The sequence below is a fragment of the Melitaea cinxia genome, chromosome 28, assembly GCF_905220565.1.
Source record: "Melitaea cinxia chromosome 28, ilMelCinx1.1, whole genome shotgun sequence".
In the NCBI taxonomy this organism is placed as follows: Eukaryota; Metazoa; Arthropoda; class Insecta; order Lepidoptera; family Nymphalidae; genus Melitaea; species Melitaea cinxia.
The window spans coordinates 597,228-616,245 of NC_059421.1; the positions used below are offsets into that span (position 1 = coordinate 597,228).

General features: G+C 32.4%; 1 protein-coding gene across 1 annotated transcript in view; it reads right to left on the reverse strand.

Annotated features, from left to right (window-relative positions):
- LOC123667378 overlaps window positions 1–17,215 on the reverse strand; it is a 91,612-nt gene extending 74,397 nt beyond the window's left edge. The window contains exon 1 of the mRNA XM_045601289.1: window positions 17,064–17,215. The gene's annotated coding sequence lies outside the window, so the exon portion shown is untranslated. The remainder of the gene's footprint in view (window positions 1–17,063) is intronic.
- Window positions 17,216–19,018: the final 1,803 nt, after the last annotated feature.

The window sequence follows — 19,018 nt, forward strand, 5'->3', positions numbered from 1 at the left end:
AATGCAATACTTTTAATGATTATCAATTTATTTTAATTATAATCAAACAAGGAAGTGATTTAAGAATACGAATACCCAAAAGATGGTGAAAAAATTGATGACAACATACATTTTGTGTTATAAAGAATAAATAATTATTTCTTTGTTTAATAAACATAATTGATAAACATAATCGATATTCCTTTAAATTGTTGAAACGATTTTTATAATTCTCTCGCTGTTACTATCTACAGAAGAAAAAAAGAAAAGAAAAATAGCACAGGCTATCAAATATACCGCTGAAACACAAAATGAAACGACCAGTATTCATCATCATCATCATTCCAGCCTAACCATACCAGTATTCACTTTTAAGAAATTGGATCTGCTAAAGTATTAATAGTCATGAGACAATCATACACAATATTTACTTATCTGTCTGCACCGTCTCTACGTAAAAATAACTTCACACATTATGGTGAGTGATGAGCAAAAAAGAAAACCCCTTTTTATATGATGTCATTTCACATTATTATTATTAAAATACTAGCTGACCTGGCGAACTTCGTATCACCTTATTTTTTTTTTCTGAAATATAAAAACTCAATAATATCAAAATAAAATATAGCCTATCTTTTAAGTTGGATCAAACTGCACACGGTGTGCAAATTTGACTAAAATCGGTTAAGTAGTTTAGGAGTCCATTGAGGACAAACATTGTGACACGAGATTTATATATATTAAGATGAGTATTATTATTGAAATGGAAATATACAAGAACAAAAGCATTCGAATATCCTACAAAAACTACATAATGTCAATTCAAGTGTTTTATCAGGGCTGTGTATACAAATTTAAATTAAGCTATCACCATAAAAATTATTACAGAAAGCGTAAAAATACTCCATCAGAGACGTTCTGAAATATTAAAATCAATCCAATTAAATTATTTTTAACGTTACCTACTTCGACGAATAGGCATACTTTAGCTTAAATATTCTGAACCATCGTCAAATTCCTTATTAAACTATAACAATATTTCACCGATATTATGTACTATTATATTGTGTTATTATTATATGCATCTTATAAATATTTGCGTCTATCCATAACGCTACTATCGGAGCTAATGGCGAACATACACCACATGGCCCGTAGACGCGACCTTGTAGCACTCGAAATAATTGCTACTGCTATTCTTTCTATTACAAAATAACCTCTATCACTAAGGAAATAAGAACTAAAATAACATAAGATAGTTGGTAAAAGTAAATTGATTTTTATACCTATACTTATGTATAAAAACTAAAATCGTTTGTGTAACCGTTACAGAATAGATACGTCAAAATATATTAAGATTTTATTTATGGTCCTTCGAGAGTCTATACTACAATAAGAAATGTGAAAACTTGTTTGTTTGTTATTTTATTTGAAATCTATAAGTAAATATGTTTAACATATATATACGCAGTTATCTATTCCTTAGATAGGTAACTCTTTGTGTCTTGTGTGGCTATTGAATTGTTATAAAAAAAAAACCTTTTTTAAACGTAAAGTTTATAAATTGACACCATTTTAACTCATTTTGGCTCGTTTTGGCCATGTCATTTATAAGAATAACGTAGCATTCTTATAGGTAAGAGAATGTTTAAAATTAGTTCAATTAATTTTGAGCTTATCTATTCAAACAATCAAATCTATCCTCTTTGAAATAGTAGCATAGATACAAAAATAATGAATACGTCCAGACTCGATCAACTGCGCCACCGGTACAGTCAACATCAACTAGAAGCTACTCAAACTACACCGAGCGTAGCGCTTGGCAATACACCAATAGATAATAAAGTACGGATTAGCACGTCAAAATTCCTTCGTTAATTTTAATAACAGAAATTAAAAAGAAAATAACGCTACATTGATTACTTCTTCAGACAAGATTTGTAGTAACTTTACTAGAACTATACTCAAATCCAGTACAGAGATATAAGACGACGTTATATTATTAATCTAATCTGAATCAGTTTGTAAAGTGCCACTGCTGGGCAAAAGCATTTTTCTCCATATAGAAGTGTCATAAGAAGGCCATGGAAATTATGTGCCTATTGGAGCAGCTGGTAGATGGAACTCCTTAACTTCATAAGGAGATAAGTAGCCAATATATATAGATGACGAACACACAGACCAATTGATCCTTCGTTTATTAACTATATCAACAAACAAATGAAAAAAAAACCGTTGTGTATCATATTCAAAGCAGGAAGTGAACAGTCCTACCCTACTGGCGACAGGTGGCGACAGGTGGCACCCCCTGCACAACACTTTGTTCTATAAAATTAAGTATTAATACTAACAGTACCTGAGCAATGCAGCTTCACCTCTGTTTATGGTTACTGTTTCGAGAGTCATAGCATTATATCTTAAAGCTACAAATAACAATAGTATAATATTTAATTGAACAAAATTTTCGTGGAAAAACGAATCATCGTTTTTCAATATAGGAACCGAGCTTGAGTATTCACTTAAGTAGCAAATAACATACGTAACTATACAGATTAATTCGATAGTAACTTTATCTTCTATATATTAATACGTGAAGCAAAAACTTTGTGCCCTTTTTACGAAAACTGCACGGACGGAGGAGTATGAAATTTCGCATACTTATAGTTTATATAGAGAAGGAGTGCAGAATGATAATGTTTTTTTTTTTTAATTACGACACACACGTATATTATACTCTCTTGTTAGTTGTCAGTCTGTAGTCAAATTGAAAAATATTAAAAAAAGGTTCTTTATTTTCATAATTTTTTTTTTTGGATTTCTTTAATTTAAATTTTTAATTATGGTCGAATCGAATCGAACCTCTGGGCGACCACCAGTTACATATAAATACCAATAATTTAAAGCTCGGTAAACGGAAGGGTTCAGCGTACTAATGAAACTAATATTTTTATGAGTTCGTCATATTTAAGGAGCGCGCCGTACATAACATTTTAATATGAAATTAGCGACATTTACATGATATTACACTTAAGAGGCGACGTCATCTAGTCCCGAATATCACTTTTATATGAGGAATATTGTAACCCGGATAAAATGAAAGGAACTAAAATTTTATAGCTCTTGTTGGCGTTTGTAATACTTTTATTTTAGACATATTTACATTCGCGGATTTTTAACGATACTAAACTCAAAATAATAAAAAAATAAAAATCGAACAAGCGACAGTGGGCTTCTGGACAAAGTATTCTGTTCTAATGACAGAATTTTTTTTTCATTTTAATATTTTTAGAAACACAACATAATAAAAAATTAAAATCGTAGAAGCGACAATGGGACTATACTATACTACTGTCTACATATGTATAAACATAGCCCTGCTACATACAGACAGAATGACAACTCTTAACAATTTTATGAGATGGAATTAAAGGGACTGTCCCTTTTACAGCCTCTGTATACGTCACTCTTCACTCCATATAATAAACCCTTCCTCAAACAAGAGTACATCAAAGTCGCCAACTAAGCTAATATCATAATCCTACAGAACAGAACATGATATTACGAAGGGTTAACAATTAATTCTGCTATCGATAGCAAATCAAAATCTGCACTAAACTATCGGTAGCGTGGCGTTTTGTTGAGCGCCAGTTGGTAAGATTATATGATATGGGAGGCGTCGGTTGTAATTATGGGGGGGAAACATAATGGAGTAATGAGGTCAACCGTTGCACAATTGTGGACCACGTGCGCGCCGCTGGTAACATAATCGCTTAAAAATGTTTTATAAACAATTACTTTATGGCAAGCTAAAATTATTGTAAGACTAGCTGACATGGCAGGCGCTTTCCTGTCTTGCGAACTGCCAAAACACGTCAAGTTAAAATAGTCGTCACGTTTACTGAAATTTCTCAATTTTTATTGAGCATTTTTACCTATAATAATATCTAATATATAAAATTCTCGTGTCATGGTGTTAAACATTGAACTTCTCCGAAACGGCTCGACCGATTTTAATAAATTTTTGTGGGCATATCGAGTAGGTCTGAGAATCGGCCAACATCTATTTTTCATACCCCTAAGTTATAAGGGGAGGGGATTAAGCGGGTTAATAACATATATGGCAAAGAAACGTTTGCGGGGTCAGCTAGTAAAAACATCTAATTTGATTTGGTTCAGCCGTTTTTGATTTTTGCGCTTATCAACATATTTCACAGCCCGTAATGTCCCGCTTACGAGCGAAGGCGCTTTTTTCTTATAGGAGAATTTGGGCTTAATCCACCACACTGCTCTATTAAGGATTTATGAGTAACTAGCTGTGGCCGCGACTTCGTCCGCGTAGAAATTGCAAAAAAAAATAATAATTCAGTTTTGCCAGTAAAAGTTCCGTCGAAATCGGTTCAGCCGTTTCAGAGATTAGCCGGAACAAACAGGCAGACAGACAGACAAAAATTGTAAATAATGTTATTTTAAGGTTAAGATTAAAGAACTTTATTCTCAAAAAGTTATTTAGGTATATGTACTGTGTATACACCTATATGCATTCAGCATTAAAAGCGCTTATTTTAATATTATAAACAGACACTCCAATTTTATTTATTTGTATAGATTATCATGCCATGAGTAACGATTGCTAATAAGACTATAGTAATAGACAACATAGATGATTTTACGTGCACTCCGAGACACGGCGGGAAGGTAACACAAGAGCATACGGATTAAAAAAACCAAATCACGACCATCAATCTCGATATCAAATCTGAGCTGGCGCCGCTTTCATATCAGGTAGAAGTACGTTCCAAGAGTTAAGTTGAAAAATATATTTATAAAAAGATTTATAGTTATCTCATGACGACAAAAAAAAATATTGTCGCTTTAAGGTAAGTAAACGCCGTTTCATTTCGTAGAAAGTTTGAAGCCGATTCTTATTAGCGGGATCTACACTCCGAGTCAGTGGTAGCTTCACATACACGAGAATTTTATATATAAGATTTTATTTATTATTAAGCAACAAAAAATATCGATTACTGGGGATTATCTCAAAAGATATTCGTCAAACCTCACACAAATATAAATAAGACCACATAATAATCACGTTTTCCTTACAAATAAAAATATCAAAATCGGTACACCCCGGTTATAATGTAAACCGTACCGTCGAATTAAGAACCTCTTCCTTTTGAAATAGGTTAAAAATAGCATCTGCATAATATACAGAAACCAGTAACAAACGCTATAACGTAATTGCATTATAAATAAGATAAACGAACTACGTAATAACATCGTCGAGTGTACATTGAAACTGATCATCAAACGAAAGGAACAGATCCGAAGCCAATTTGTATCGATAATGTACGGAACTAGGAGGCCTATTAAAATTACAAACATCTTGCCATTTTGTAAGAGCTAGTCTCTGTTACGATATAACTGAATCAATTTAACTTTCATTTAAAGTTATCAATATTTCTTTTCAGGACATAGTTTATATTTAAAATAAAGTTACTAGTTAGTTTATCATAATCTTAAAATGGTACTTAATTCTTAATCACTTAAAATATTTGTCAGTTAAGGTTGTTGAAAGTAGCGATCAAATATCTTTAACTATTTTTAAACCAAAAGTTTTAGAACGGAATATCAAAAAATAAAATAACTAAGCAAATTAACCTACGCTTCAGCCTGTAATATCCCACCACTGGGCATAGGACTCTTTCCCCATGTAGGAGAAGGATCAGAGCTTAATCCACCGCGCGGCCCCAATGCGGGTAGGCGGATATATTCCCTACTATGAGTAACGATCGCTATCAGGCAAACATCTGTATGGCCAATACAAATGTTTGTCATGTGCGGGGATCGAACCCGCAACCGCCAGCGCCAACGCGGCGTCAAATAAGCCTAAAAAAGTCAATTATAAAGACCAAGTTAGCACAGATAAAAAGTGAACAGGCAAAACGAAAACAATAAATACGTCTACATCAAAATATGGCGTAAATTTTCTTAAGACCTATATCAGAACGATCCAGTCACACATCCAAACACTAGATAAATCACACAATTTCTAGCTTAATACATTTCCTTTTGTGTGTTGACAAGGTGACATTACAATGGAGACTGTTTACTCGGAAACCATATGTGACCTTTTTGATTGTTTCGTGTTATTATATCTCAAATCAATAGGAACAATCTAGGTAGGTATATAGATAAACTACGTATTTTGAAATTGATTTTCATTTGTCGGGCGTCTGGGTTAAAGCTAATATACAAAATTCTCGTGTCGCGGTGTTTGCAGTTAAACTCCTCCGAAACGGCTTGACCGATTCTCATGAAATTTTGTGTCCGTATTGGGTAGATCTGAGAATCGAACAACATCTATTTTTCATCCCATGTTAAGGGTAGTCCACCCCTAAAAATTTTTTAATCTATAGATAAATTATTTATTTTTTATTTTATTATGATTTGGCGTTAAAAAATACATACAACCCTAAAATTTCACCCTTCTACCACCAACCCCTATTTTTAAATAGCGTTTAGCGGCAAGACAACGTTTACCGAGTGAGCTAGTAATATTACCATAAGTAATATAAACAAAATTAAAGTCAATTTATTATAAACTAGCTGCCCGGACAGACTTCGTTCTGCCAAAAGTTAGTAGTAAATATTATGATTTTATTTTTTTTAGTATTAAAACCTTCCGAGGGCCTTAAGGAACATACAAAAAAAATAGCCGAATCAGTCGAGTCATTCTCGAGTTATGCGCTTAGCAACATTCATTTTTATTTATATAGATTAATAGATTAATTAATATTTGAAATAACATTATACACATCAATTGTCCTAAAATACAAGTTTAATAAAATTTATTTGAAAATTCAGTGAATAAATTAAAAAAAAATATTTTATTGACGGACGTAGTCGCAGGTATCGTCTAGTTTATCAAATATCTAATAAAAAAAAGTAATTAAAAAACTACATTAGTAACAAATTGAAAGAAAGCTTTATAAACAAAATCAATCAATAGTCAATAAACATTAACGATGATTATTTATTTGTTTCGTTACTGAACTGAAACCTGCCGCGCCCACTGCTACACTATCTGTACTAATATTAAAAAGCTGAAAAGTTTGTTCGAATTGAAAAATTATTATTTTTGTTGGACATTTCCCGAGGAAGGCAACGGTTATTTTTTTCTCAAATTAACGCGTAAACACATGAGCGCAAGAAACCGCGAGGAACAACTAGTATATACATACAAAGAGTGGATACAATCGAAAAGCATTAACTTAAGTCTCGTGTACTGAATACCTTTTCCAAACTATATCCGACACATCAGTCCAATAGAAGCTGTAGTTACATTCAGCTGCCAAAACTTTTATGTGCCTAAACTATTATTTAATATGATTAAACAGATTAAAAAAAAAAGTTTCTGCGGAATTTATTTCCGGTTTTTTTGTGTGGTATCTTCATATTTAACAAAATAATTTTTTTAAAAAAAATCATAATCGTTTTGAAGCCTTCTTGAACGTAGAGAATTTTAATTTTAGCCGTTTAAACGAACTTAAAAAATAAGGAGCCTCAGTTCGATTTTTTTTTAATGTAGGTATGTTAACTTACTACTTGGAAGCGTCTCATTTAAATATGTAAGTATTATGTATGTTTATTATTATATATTATCTGTTTGTACTTTATTCAAATAATCTAATTCGCACATCAATTATTTGTTTACTTCCTGACTGCAGTTTCTGTTATCGTGTCCTATACCCAAAGGTTGTCTGGAAGAGATCGCTCTTTCAGCGATAAGAACGCCTTGGTACATCTTTCATTTTATGTTTTTCTTTTATGTTGTTTCTTTTAATGGTGTACAATAAAGAGTATTATTATTATTATCATTATCAAATTAGATCAAGATCTGATAAAACGTATTTGTATTTAGCGTTACTTGTAAACTGAATCTGTTTTTTTTTTGAATCTCGATGAAATGCGTTGCGATAAAGAAACATACACATGAATGTATAGCAGAGAACGAGATAGAATACATTACACAGTATTTTATATTCTCGGTGGAAAAAAATATCTCGTAGGCTCCTTTCATCAACATAATTATTTCTGTACAGCTTAGAAATAGCATGTACTACATGTGGTTTATTCTAATGCTTCACGTTTGTATACAATAATTAATTTACACACAGACAACCCAAACGATACCCACGTCACATGACACAATAAATGAATCAATAGATATTTTTAGACGCTTGAATATTTTAACTAATTGTGAAAACGTCCTTGTCTGCGATTTGAGTGGCACACAATTGGTCAAATTGCCCGATAAAACTACCTATGTATATACTGTATATATTGCATCACGTAGACAGGAAACAAGATATCTTGTTAGATGACGCCTCACAGGTAAATTATTTTAACAATAATTAAACTATAATTACTGGTTTAAATTAGACTTAAGAAATTAAATTTGTATCAAGACGACAAACAAGCATACACGCGCGTGGACGCCTGTAACACCAGAAGCATTCCAAACGCGTTGCTTCGCCCTTTACAATTACCCGTAATATTAATTTTGTATTTTTTTTTAATTCCCATGTTAAAAATGAACCCACGGTTATATTAACATAACATAACAAACACTCATCTCAACACATGGTACATGAGATTTCAAAAGTACGTTAAAATTGCCGAGCAAGCAACAGTTAAGGCGTCTAGACGCTTAATTAACTCGCGTACACCTAGACCTGCGCGAAGCTATTCGTTGTTGCAACGAATCGTCTACAATTTTAATTACGAAACTTACACGTCTCTTGAGAAATACACCTGTTATATAAATTTATGTACGAAATATTAAACGAAGCCTATGTCAATACTAATGTCAGAAGAAAAAAATAAACTTTTTTGTCAACAATTAAATCAATTTCGACATATGCTACAAAATTTCACGCTATAACGATTTATAACAAGTCGGTAGCCACACATACCGATGTTAGTAAATTCGCGAGTGATGCTCGTTATGTACATTTTGACACAAACTTGACGGCCTAACTTCAGCAAATATTTCATTTAAATAGCACGTGCCTCTGTCTATTCACATTGCAAATATGACAAAATTGCAATACTCGCTAACATTAAAGTGTTTACATCAAACGATATTATTATAATATTGCAACTAACATACATACTAGTGGTCACCCAGTGGTCGAACTTCGGCCATAATTAATTTAAATTATAAGTTTGAGCATTATTAAGGTTCTGTTGTCAAAGACTATACTTCTAGAGTAATAAGCAAAAGTGTATAATATGCGTGTGTATTAAATACATGGTAGTGAGTGTAAGGTTTTTTGCTGTTTTTTATTGTATTTTTATGCAGTTTTAAAAAATAATAGCATTCTGTAGTCTATATAAACTATAAAGTGTGCGAAATTGCACACTCCTCCGTCCGTGGAATTTTCGTGAAAAGGGGTACAAAGTTTTTGCTTCACGTATCAATAATATTTAGATAGTATATAATAAAATTACATAATCTTTAGTCTCGACTTAATAGACTCGAGTTAATGTTGCGTCCTTGGAACCTTGGAACATAAGAAACCGACCGATGGCGGGATAACCATCCAACTGCTGGCTTTGAAATACACAGGCCGAAGACGGGCAGCAGCGTCTTCGGTGCGACAAAGCCAGTACTGCGGTCATCAACCCGACTGCCCAGCGTGGTGACTATGGGCAAAACACATGAGTTCACGTTATTTTTGGCGTAAACTTGTGGAGGCCTGTCCAGCAGTGGACTGTATAGGCTGTAATGAATGTTGCGTCAACAAACGACACATATTCACCTCATATATAAAATAAGGTACTTCCCATATTACCTTATTATTTACATTCGCTCATATAACACGCATATAAGACATTAAATTTGCAAGTCATTATACTGAGAATGTTCCACTTCATTCATTGTATTGATTGAGAAAATTAAACAGAAAGTCTAAGAGAACTGAGTGCTCAGTTCACTATATACCTACTTTTAAACCTAATTCTGGTCTGACTAAGGTTTGCGGAAATTCCAATGACTTCTCTTTTATTCAATAAAGTTTATAGCTGTTAAAAAATTTGCTGTCCAATTTATAACTATAACAAAAACACATTGTATTACTAAGACGTCCATAACGACTAAATATAAATTAATATACGTAAAGTATAATTAAGCGTAAAAATATACAAAGGTAAACATAATAATGATTCAAAGTTATAAAATATAATAACGCGAGTTGACAACAAAAATCAAATTTTTTTAGTCTTTATTTTTACCCATAATCTACATAACATGTTTATTACTTTGAACAAAGATACATCAAAATCATTACAGATCTTCAGGCAAAATCGGTATAGACGCCAGCGCTGTAGGTGGTAATCTAAATATTAAACAGCGTGGCGGTAAAAGCTAATCAAATTCAGATGTAAAGATTTCAACCGACCTATATTCTATACTTAAAAACATTACCTACGTCTACACTCGGTTTCGTTTCGATGCCTCGCTAATATCTGCCATAGTGGGCATCCACGACCGACATATAACATTGGCAATAACGTAACTAGTGATGTGCTGTATCTGTTTCTGGTACTCGATAAATCAAATTCAATTAAATCGAAAATTTTCTTTAAGCGGGCTTTAGAAGCACATTTCTTAATTTATTTACCGGACTAGACAATTACATAATAGTTACAAATGATAAAAAAAAAATATTGTAAGGCCACCATCATTACGGAATATAAATTTCGGCCGACTCAAAACAACAGGATTTTTTTATGAAATGTTAGGATTAAAAAATAGCCTACGTGTTAACTTATATCTGTAGCTATCTGCGTATTAAGTTTTATTGTACTCGATTCAGTAGTTTATGTGTGAAAGTTACAAGCATCCATCAAAACTTTCGCATTTATATTAGTAGCATTCAAGTACTCTTGTATAACTTATCGATCTTCTAGTACATAATATTTCGATTCAGAACTCGAGTTCGAGTATTTGGAATTTTAGTCGAGTACTACTAGACGCCTATTTCGAGTGTTCAGACAGTTTATTGAATTTCAAATACTTTTACAAGTACTTAGGCTTTAAAATTTGTTCAAGTATATAATGGTCCGAAAATTTGCCTAACTTAAGACGACATTATTCAGACAACAGATTTTAATATCTGAAAAAATCAAAATTTATTCAAACATACATAGGTACAGAAGAACCAAGAATTGTAATTACTTGGATCCATAGTAAACTAACAACATAATGAAGACGATACAGCCCAAGACCAGCACGACCCTTCTGAAGTAACTAATACTATAACTGATAACGGATACAATCTCTCAAAGTCTATCGGAACGTATTAGAAACGAAGATCATACTATTCCGAAAAACCGGAAATAAATCTTTTTTTTTTTTTTTTTGAACACCGTAAAATCTCAAAATACTGAATTCATCTGAGTAGTTCTCAATATCCGCTCTCCGCAAATCACTAGCCGCACATGTGCCGGCGCACCGTGGGGTGACCTCATCTCGAAAAAGTCCGTGACACATCGCGCCAAATTATACGCTGGCGAATTTATACCAAACCCGTTTGGCGATCTTGTTCTCTTATCTATACTTTGATATTGATGCCCTTGGCGGTGAATTAAAGAAATAATCAATCTAATTATTTTTAAATGTCAACCTTTAATATTAATTAACGACATTGCTGGCCTAGTAGTAAAAAGATTAACGGTGACAATAGCAAATTCGATTCGGGGTGCCCATTATCCTCATTATTTTTATTAAATTCAAATTTTTAAAGATATTGAACGCGAATTAGTAACATTACGAAAAAATATATAAAAGGTTATTTTTATCGAACGATCAAAGTTAAAATTTTCTACATCACTAAACCAAGTATCAAAATTCTAAACGAAAGGAACGGCCCGGGACATTTACTTAACAAAGAACAAAATCAAAATTTACTTTATTCGGGCTTCAAAAGTTCTTGTAAATCGTCATTTTACAAATTAAGCTTAAATTTGTTTTAATTAATTTTATAGTTAAAAGAGAAGCTGCGGCAACAAATTCCGCAGTTACTCTTTAAAAAAAACCGTGTATTAGGAATTTGTCATATCGATGACATTTATAATATAATATTATATATCTCTGCTAATTGACATTAATATACACAAACATTTTATTGTTTATATAAATAATTAATTGTATAAAAATCCCGACACACAAGTTAACAATTATGCGTATAAGGATACACACCAGTAACAGGGAAATATTTAAAATGTTAATTAATTCATTCGTTATACAGTCGAACAAGTTTCGAGATGTATTGTAAAATGTTAATTACACACGTAATTTAGATAGTTTTGCATACAATCAAATCTTGTTTTGATTACGTACGTATATGAACAGCTTGATGCGGCAGACGTTATTATAAATACTGTACTGTAGCAACACACTCTCCTACAGGGCGAAAGGGTTAGAACTGCATAGGCGAGTTGCAATAATTTAAAACGAGCAACGATCGTTATCAGGTGTATATAATAACCACATTGGTTTGACGGCTTTACGTGCTCTAAAAGACATTATGGTGGAAACCCATGAGAAGAAATATCAAAAATAGAAATATACGACAATAGTATGTATAGTTTATTTACTAGCAAACAAGAACTCATCAACAAGAAAGAAATAAGTGCGATGTATACACTAAACAATATAATTTCAGTTTTACTCAAGAATAATAAGTATAATAATTGTGCTTGCTCGCAAACGAAAAAAAAAAGACTTCGATTACATTGACAAGTAATAACTATACAGGCTGACGAAAAAATAGTCAAGTAAATACGCGTTATCAAACATTACTCAAAAAGTATTCATTAGATTTTGATCAAATTTAAATGGCAGTACAAGACAAGCATCAGTTTTCGATTAAAATAAGAATCATCAATTCCAGCGAAAAGATATACATAGAGACATAATACAGCGAAGGTTGACGAAAATATAGTCAAGTAAATACGCAATTATTAGATATAACTTGATAAGTAGTTATCAAATCTTAATTAAATTAGTGGGACCACATGAAAAACGATGTATAATTTAAATTAGCTTACCCCGTAAAAAGTTCTGAGGTAAAATTCATAAAAACAGACAAATACAGGCGAACTGAGTACCTACTTTATTTTAAGAAGTCGGTTTAGAAAAGAAATTGTAGCAAATTGTTTACGAAACAAAAAATTCGAACACATAAAACAATGGCTGACCGATACGACAGGATGAAAAAGAACTCCCGCTGGGTGTAACTGATAAACCACAATTCTATGAAACGATTACTATTCCATACTTCAACATGTAGGTGGTAACAATTGCGGCGATTTTACTGAAAAAAAAAAACGAACAAGGGAAACTAGGCCTTATTGAAGCTGATGAAGAACTATTTCCGCAAGATGTGAATGAAGCAAGTGATCCAAATGATAGTGAGTGACGGATTAGTCACTTAAAATGTCAGGATAATGAGATGTATTACATAGTCGATAAACTCCCGTTACTCAAAGGTGTCTTCGAAGAATGTCTGGTATACCTACATTAAATTTTTATGATTCGTTCTGTTTACGTCGTATTCTTTAATTTATTAGTGCGTTTCTTTAATCTCAAACATTGTTCTATTTCATATGACTAAACATTTTGTTTTTGTTCCGAATTCAACGTTTGTATGGATTCCTTAAATTTTGGCAAATTCTTCCTATTTTCATATTAAGATCATGAATGTTTTGCAAAAGTTCGCCTGCGTCTCAAAAAATGATCATCTTCTTAAACAAAAAATGCAAAACACTCTGGGCTCCAAATAACTTTTTCTGGATAAATATGACAAATAAATAAGATTTCGTACTACATTTTAAGGACACCCAATCTGCTCATATTTTGCTCAACTTTTGCAAAAATTATACATATATAGCTTTAATGTTGTAATGTTTTACATTTAAATAGGATTACAAAACTAATAGACGTCTAACATCGGAAAGTTTAATGCACAAAGTATGAGATCATCGTAACATCACGTCACATTGTCTAAGAAACTGGCATATTTCGGACCATTGTTATTTTAAAAACAATACAATGACGTCATAGAATTAAAATTATGTCACGCTAATTAGATATCAGAGGACATTAATCAACAATATTTGATGCCAGTTATTACAATAAACTAAAGTACTTTGAAAGTGCATATTTTTCTGGTAAGGAACTTTACAAAATTGTATTTACAGACAAACGAAAAAAAACCGACTTCAATTACATCGACAAGTAATACAACGTAGATCGACGAAAAAATAGTCAAGTAACTACGCGTTATCAAAGATTACTCAAAAATTAGTTATCAGATCTCGATAAAATTTAAATGTGACCACATGATAAACATCGGCTTTTGATTAAATTAAAAATTATCAAAATCGGTACACACAGTAAAAAGTTATTGCGGATTTTCGAGAGTTTCCATCGATTTCTCTGGGATCCTATCATCAAATCCTGGTTTCCTTATCATGGTACAAAACTAGGGATATCTACTTTCCAACAAAAAAAGAATTATCAAAATCGGTACATCCAGTAGAAAGTTATGCGGTATAATACAACGTAGGTCGGCGAAAAAGGCGTCAAGTAAAAACGCATTATTAGATATAGCTCGAAAAGTAGTTGTTGGATCTCAAATAAATTTAAATGGGACCAATTGACACACACCACCTTTCGATTGAAAAAAAAATGTCTAAATCGGTCCACCCGGTCAAAAGTTCTGATGTAACATACATACATAAAAAAAAATAGTCGAATTGAGAACCTCCTCCTTTTTTGGAAGTCGGTTAAAAATTTACAAAAGGTTTAACCTTTAGATTTTAATTTACATTGTATCATATATATTCTTCAGTGGGTTCAGTGGGTCTTCCCACCGTGCCTCGGAGAGCACGTTAAGCCGTCGGTCCCGGTTGTTATCGTGTACACCTGATAGCGATCGTTACTCATAGTAGGGAATATATCCGCCAACCCGCATTGGAGCAGCGTGGTGGATTAAGCTCTGATCCTTTTCCTACATGGGAAAAGAGGCCTATGCCCAGTAGTGGGATATTACAGGCTGAAGCGTATATATTCTTATTACCAAATGATTATTTCGTCAAAATGTCTCGAATCAACGAGGACAAAAAAAAATCCTCAATATCAGTGCGGCCAGTGAAATAACTTGCGAATGGAGATCCTTTTTTTGAAGTCTGTTTTTTTAATAAATAAATATAAATATATCTTTAGCATACAAACACGGCCGTCTGTTCCTATGATAAACAAAAAGGTAGCGCTTGTGTTATGTGAAAGCAGCTGACTGATAATAATACTAATAGTATATATACTACACCCAGCCTCAAAGCAGGAATCGAACCTACAACCCCAGGAGCAGAAAACAGGGTCACTGCTAACTGCGCCAACGGGCTAGTCAGAGTCATCGGGCTAGTTATTAAAATTGTATTAGCTAAACAATACGTAATAACATATTAATAAACCATGTATCATCGTAAACACGAAATTAAAACGGCCGATACTCCTGCTGCGGTCAGCTGCGTCAACGTCGGAGCCGGCTGTTTTCCTAACGTTCGCTTTGATGTCACGGTAATGTTGAATGTTTGGGTAAATCTGGTGTCGTTTGATTCGTTTGCTGTTTCCAATTTCCTGGTAACCGGGAACTTCGGAATTGTTTCATTGAGATTATTATCTGAAGAACGAGGTTCAATTAATAATTATAATTATTTCTATTACTATTATCGGTTCTAAAAATATTTAATAATTTTTGTCTGATTATTGAAATTTATTTTGATCTAGTTTAAATATAATTTGACATATTTTTACTTCTTTTTCTTAACAAAATGTTATTAAAAATTTAAATAATTTTTATAGATAAACATGTTTCAAAAATGACCACATTTATCAATCTATGCTGTAAAACCTATCAGTATAATATGACATAACCATTATTTACAAATAAATCATTACAATTCGTTCAAAAATTATTAAATACGTCAAAAATTTCAACCAGCTGACAGAGCATCTATTACATCACATATTTTTTTACATACAATTTTAATAACCCAGTAAAATTCCACTAATTAATGTACAATGCAGGCACGTCGTCCATTTTTCTCGTACATCATCCCGATAATACAAGAATTGACTCAGAGCTATTCTGTGTCCAAGGGCGTACCGAGAAACAATTATAACTGTAAGTTAATTGGCCTATTGAAATGGTCACAATACTGCCGAGCTCTTTATAAATAAGTTTCTTTTGTTTTATCGACCGGTGAAACCTGTTGGGTATTTTTGGCAAGAAAACAAAACAGTCTGACCCTTTTCAGTAAACTACAGGTCCGTTGCAATGCCTCTTTAAAAATAAAATTAATTAATATCACCGATAAATATAAATTTCTTAGAATATCATAAAAAGAGTTAAAATACCAATATGAATATGAAATAATATGTTACCAAACATTAAAGTTAATGAGACATACTAGTCTTAATTTGACAATGCATACATTTACATAACGGTAAGATATATGATTTAATAATTTCATCATTTGTTGCTGAACGAGAGGGTATATGTTTTTTCTTCAGATTGACATGTAAATAATACACCTTATGTGTATCAAGTAGACGGCGAGTCGTTTGACAAGATATCGTTTTTATTTTTTTGCCGACTTGAAACAATGTTAGGTAATACTTAGCAACCTTGATTATTGTGCTTTTATCGCATTACATTTAGTTTCGTCTCAGCTTTGTTAAAATTAATAACTCAGATAAGGAAAACGTTCAAATATTCTCTCAAATGTTAACTAAGATCTATCAGTTATTAACTGCGTAAAATATATACCAAGTAAAAAATCGAGCAAACCAGGGCAACGTGACGAGTGTCAGCACTTAAGGCTCGCCTTAAACGAGTACTGAATTCCGTGAACGGACGGTTTCCGGGGAACAAAAGGACATCCGAAAACAATAACCGCCATGAGCATCACAGACACCGATCACACACACACACCATAAACACACTCACTTGAAGACGACGAGCCACAGAAGAAAGCGTTAAACTTTTGTTAAAAAATACATTAAAATAAAAACATTAATCGTCAAGAAACGCGTCCGTCACACGCGAAACGCTCCGGGAGACTGACCTGACTGGCGTCGTGATATAAACACGTGCGAGAGAGATAGAGATACGGTGCACCTGTGCATTCGAATTGAATGGTCTGACAGAGCGAGACAGCTATAAAACACAACAAACAATAGAGCAGGAGATGAATACAGAGAATACTCGTGATTAATCGATGAACATAAAGTTGTAAGTTGATGTCACGCGCAAATGATTTTCAACAAAACGTCAATGAAGTTAGAGATCGAAATCGATCGATCGAGGTAATGTTTTTGAGCTTTTGCTGTGTGAATAGAAAAGTTTATTGTCAGGGTCAACATATGGCGAAAAGTACGTCTGTAGCCAAATTCCATGTCTGTTGAACAGCATGTCATGATGTCAGTTACTTGTTACAATTCAACTGGTATTGACGATTTTCTTGAAATTCATCAAATTTGTATCTTTATAAGATTTATTCTTTAAAGTAAGCTTCGTGACAAATTGGCGACTGTAACCATTCCTAGTAACGAAAGCGTCAACATTTTTATACACATCGCAATTAATTAAAAATACTTGAGATAATAATGGACATTGCCATGAAAAATAAGTCTATCATGTGGACATATGATTAGGTATAAAAAGAATATTTGTGTTTTATAAATTTTAAATAAAGAAATATTTGTATCTTCCTTCATTTTTTTTTTGTCAGCTACAGCTGTTCAGTAATTGAGCTAGAAGTCGCAGCCAAGCGGTTGGAATAGACGTTTAATTGAACGGCTAGACCTTTTATTAAACAACACATCTCAACAACACTTGACTTAAAAGCTGCATTAAACTTTAATAATAATAATAATAATACTCTTTATTATACATTAAAAGAAACAACAAAATAATAACATAAGATATACAAAGGCAGTTTTATCGCTGAAAGAGGGATCTCTTTCAGATAACCTTTGGGTATAGGACACAAAATAGAAACTGCGGTTTTCTCCAAGATTTCTATTTATTTTTTTGCAAAAAATTTCATCAACTTTTGTTTGTTGTCTTCTATTGTGTGTATGTTGTTTCATTGAGATGTTAAATTTATGATTTAAAAGTCGCGTAATAACCTATTTGTTGAAGCAATTTTAAAATAAGGAAAATCTTTTTATACTCGACTACAGAAAAAAATTAAATATTAAAAATAAATAAAGTTCTTAGTCCTTGAACGTCTGATTGTAACACATGTCTTAATACTACGGAAATGTATAAAAATGTCATAAATTCTTGTGAAACCGTACGCTCGCATATAAAAATCTAGACATGGAATTCATCACGCACGTGTTCCATGTACGTATCAGATAGTAAATGTACATGCTTCAAAACTTACAGGATTTTGACGATTTTGTTAAAGAAAAAGATAATTATAAACATAATAATAATTGATTGCCGGGTACTTGCTTACTATCTTATAGCATTCTTATGGACAAAGTTAAAACTTACTATTTTATGGAAATTGTTCACTTAATAAACGTTTGATTACATGTGATAACTTTAGCTATAATTCATATTCAGTATTCAGAACACTTGATTCTATGAATTATGGTAGTCAAGTAGTAGGGTGAGTCCAATAAAATCAAAACTATGCATGCGTATGATAACGATTCAAAAGTGTATTTGAAGCCAACTTGAATTGAGTTTTTATTTAATTTTTATTTTTTATTTTATTTTAGCGTCTTACATAATATCAATTTTATATTATTGAAATAGCCCATAAAAGGGGTTAATCTACCACGCTGCTTCGGAATATAACTTTCTTACCTCGAGTAGCGATCACTACTAGGAGTCTATGATAACAATCGGGTTCGATGACATTATGCTCTTAAATTGTGTATCGCTAA